At 46.6% G+C, this 2,982-nt stretch overlaps 2 non-coding genes across 2 annotated transcripts; both read left to right on the top strand.

Moving 5' to 3' along the window:
- The first annotated feature begins 1,421 nt into the window (after positions 1 to 1,421).
- On the top strand, positions 1,422 to 1,493 carry Trnat-ugu (transfer RNA threonine (anticodon UGU)). Its single transcript has one exon. It is a non-coding gene; the product is annotated as a tRNA-Thr (tRNA).
- A 544-nt stretch (positions 1,494 to 2,037) lies between these two features.
- Positions 2,038 to 2,109, top strand: Trnat-cgu (transfer RNA threonine (anticodon CGU)). The gene has a single exon. It is a non-coding gene; the product is annotated as a tRNA-Thr (tRNA).
- Positions 2,110 to 2,982: the final 873 nt, after the last annotated feature.

The raw sequence follows: 2,982 nt of genomic DNA, 5'->3' as shown, positions 1-2,982 counted from the left end.
CAGCGTTTCCGTACGTAATTGTGTTGCTGCCGACAGCAAGGGTGGTATTTGACTCCCGGCAGTGAAGGTTTCAGCAGAAGCTTGTTTTAGCCCCACTATGTTTTAATATTTACTGTGACGCACAATGCCAGCGAAGCCTTACTGACGTAAGAAAGAAAAAGAACAACTTGCTAGGACATGCGTGCTACTCCAGCGGCGCTATATATGTATGGGTAGAAGAGAAACGTGAGAGAGAAATTGCCAGCAGTTCCTCGAGTAATGTTACGCGGCGGCATGAAGTGATGATTTAATGAGCGGCAATGATGGCACGGGTAAACCAAGGCTACCCTTCATTCAGTACGTCGTCGTCTTCACTCAGGCATCCATTGCGCCGTGGGCCACTGCCTACTTCGCCATTATCTTGTACCAGCACTTTTAGTTCCTTCGCGAGTCCAAGCGTTTCTTAGAAACCAAGAAAGGCCGTGAATTCGCTCATTTCACTCCTTTGCTGGTAGACCCCGAGTGCACATAAACGGATACTGCCGTTCGCCTTCATCTCATCTTTTTGGCAGGCCAACGGCAACGTCGTCTCCGTGTACCCTACTCTCACGCGATATAGCCGCTTCTGCAGCTACGAAGCAGAAGGTAGAAATAGTCGAGTTCACCTACGACAGCTCTTCTGTTAGCGCTGACGTTACAGTAACGTATATAGACAATCGTATCGCTGTGAGGCAGCGCTCTTCATGGTGTTCACCCCGGGAGACGGCGATCGGCGTGGCAACTATAGCTCAGAATAGTCTATTCCCGGTGCCTGTTTATCGCCAGCCTTACTTAGGCCACCAGAAAAGCAATGTTTTAAAACGCGTAATGAGCATGTGTATCCCGCCAAATGCAAAAACATTTTTCTTCAAGCTTCATTCTTCCACACTCCCAGTTAAGACATGGCTGCGCGAAAAAGGAATGTCTATTCCTTGGTCGGACAATTGTCGCCTCTGTAATCAACCAGAGACAATTGATCATTGTTTTGTGTTGTGCCGGGACGCTGTGTTCTTCTGGGACGTTTTGCAGCGGACACTAAAAAAGGACATCGACATCACCCCGTACACCATTCGCTTCCTGCCATTTGAAGATGTTAATCGGGTGCCATATGACGTTTTCGTTCTCCTAGGATTGTTTAGCTTGTGGAAGTGCCGTATGACTGATCGGCATGCGGAACCCCCTAGGCCGACCAAGTGCATTTTTCGGGAACAGGCGGCGTTGGTGCGGAGCTTTTATGCTGCGCAGAGTGATCCACCAGAGTGGCTGCCTCTTTTGGATGCGTGCGTTTGCTTGCCTGAGTTTTGATCTTTGTTCGACTGTCTGTTAGTGCTTAAATCGTGTGTTAAGTGTCTCGTCTTTTGAAGTTTTCTAACATTTCCATGCATTAAAGAAAAAAAAAAGTGGCCGCTATAGCTCAGTGGTAGAGCGCTGGTCTTGTAAACCAGCGGTCGTGAGTTCGACCCTCACTGGCGGCTGGGAATCTTTTTTTTTACACTCAAGGATACTTCGGTTTCCTAGGAGAAAACTAGTCAATTCAGATGATGAAAAGCACTTTTATAGTGGTACTTACCTACAAATCGCACACAAAATTGCTTCATGGTCGCTCTTTGTTGTTTCTGTAGTCAGGTATTTCCCCATACTTGCGCTCGCCAACTTTTGTTCCCTAACTTTTGTTCGCTAACTGTATGTTTCCGGCAAACTTTTACTCCACCTGACCTTGCCGGGAATAATAGATATGCACTTTTGATTAGTTGTGGCTACAAATTTTATATATCGCATCTGCGCCTTTCATATAGATGAGAATAAAAACATAGAGGAATAAATACTTATAGTCATTTTTGTAATTTAAAATATCTCACTGTTTTAAACGTACGGTAGTAATATTAAGAGGATGGAGACATTTGTAAGTGACATTGAGGGAATTTACCGATGCACATTTTGCAACAGCACTCAAGAGGCACAGGAGCTAGCGTTCCGCTCCCAACTTAGGAGCGGCACGAACAGCCCTCAGCCCAGGTGGCCGCTATAGCTCAGCGGTAGAGCGCTGGTCTCGTAAACCAGCGGTCGTGAGTTCGATCCTCACTGGCGGCAGCTTTATTTTTTTCCTTAGCTGTAGAACATTTTGATCTTTTGAACGCCGTTTGCTCTTCGTCGTGAACTTTATTTCGCTGAGTGCTGTTGGTGTCATTCTCTTATTTTTAAAATACTCTTCGTCCCTAAATTTTGCGCATGCACATTTTTTTTCGATTCACTAAAATCCGTATATTTGGGTAAATTGGAACTTATTTATTTTCTGCTCATCAAACCAAATCAAATAAAAATTGATTGATTTCCTGATTATTGTGTGGTTTGTCGCGCCAAAGCTACAACTCGGCGATAAGGTGCGCCGTAGTGGAAGATTAAGAGCTGAGCTCTTTAGCAAATCCTAATTTATCGCGTCCGCGGTTCACAATATAAAGAAATTCCCGATAGCGCGCACATGAACGCGGGCCTCACGGAGACCTCCCGGCAGTTAACGAAACCAAGAAAATGTCTAGTGCGCTTGTGTGCGTGCCTCGTAACGACTGCCCAGCGTCCCCGACGCACGTTTACCGAGCCAAACATACCCACGTATGAAGATTGGCCAAGACAGCGGCGACCAACCTACAGTTAAAACCAAGAAAAAGCCTAGCGCTCGTGAGCGTGTGCCCCGCGACGACAGCCCGGAGTCCCCGGCGCACGTTTGTCCAGCCAAGCATACCCACTTAGGGAGATTGCCCAAGATTGGCCGAAAAAGGACTCCAGCGTTCGTCTTCATCGTGGCAACATTTGCTCGGAAAGAGAAAGACACGTCATAGCGTACGACCCTTATGAGTATGTCCCGTGATTATCACATCCAAAAGAACGAAAAAAGCTCGCACTTATAGCAGCAATGATGAAGCAAAGATCCCTGCGGCCACGAAGAAGCAAATGGGCTGCAATCGT

The sequence above is a fragment of the Haemaphysalis longicornis genome, unplaced genomic scaffold (genome assembly GCF_048455015.1).
Source record: "Haemaphysalis longicornis isolate Haplotype H1 unplaced genomic scaffold, Haemaphysalis longicornis Haplotype H1 scaffold_3, whole genome shotgun sequence".
Lineage (NCBI taxonomy): Eukaryota > Metazoa > Arthropoda > Arachnida > Ixodida > Ixodidae > Haemaphysalis > Haemaphysalis longicornis.
Note: the sequence above shows the minus strand (reverse complement) of the source record. Positions and strands in the feature narration are given on the sequence as shown.